This window comes from Centruroides sculpturatus, unplaced genomic scaffold (genome assembly GCF_000671375.1).
Source record: "Centruroides sculpturatus isolate CEXI.00-Female unplaced genomic scaffold, Cexi_2.0 scaffold5446, whole genome shotgun sequence".
Taxonomy (NCBI): Eukaryota; Metazoa; Arthropoda; class Arachnida; order Scorpiones; family Buthidae; genus Centruroides; species Centruroides sculpturatus.
Window position 1 is genome coordinate 1 of NW_019389966.1, and position 930 is coordinate 930.

Sequence of the window (930 nt, forward strand, 5' to 3'; positions counted from 1 at the left end):
TTCCCAAAAAATTATACGTGTTTTGGAAATGTTGAGTCGAATTAGTCTAGAATTGATTAATTTTATGGAAGAAAACCTTTCAAACAGCTGTAGTCAGTAAACTTCACACGTGTCAGACTGTGATTGGCTCATGTATTTAAGGATTCCTACAACGTGAAATTTGTATAACGTGGAACTTATCTACACGTTATAGGGGTCTACTGTATGTATTTTTATTATTACATATGAATAAACGTAGTAAAAAAGTATATATTTTTTATTTGTTGGTGTCTCCAGAACGAATTAATCAAATTCCCATAAAAACCAATGGTAAATTGATAATCGGTTAACAAACAATTCGGATAGCGAACAAAGTCTTGGAACAAATTATGTTCGTTAACCAATCACCCACTGTATATAGGTGTGATTAAACGTTAACAATATGCTATGAAATCATTAAAATAACTTTATTCTATTTAATTCAAGTTTATGAAATTATTTAAAAATAAATAAAGTAAAAAATATTCTTGTAAACGACAACTCCATAACCCAAATGATGATGTTAATTAAAACCAAATGATCTGCCAAATTATTGGACTATAACACAAATAATTAAATGGTCAGAAACGAAATAATTTATCTAGAGATAGGAGATTACACCACTATCTCATGTTAATTTTAATAATTACAATATACAATAGAGTGTCGATTATCCGAAAGTCAATCATCCAAAAGAATTCCAGTCGGCAAATTTAAATTTTCGCCAGTGCTGTGGTGCTGCAATCTTTGGCTATGTCTTGGGCTACTCAAATATTTTACGTTTTTGATACTAAATTAACTTCTAAAGTATAATTTTTTATTGTTTTTATATTTTTCAATATATTTATTTTGTTCGTACAAAATAAAAAAATAATTTTTAACGATACAATAGTCTTCGTTAGGCTTAACATC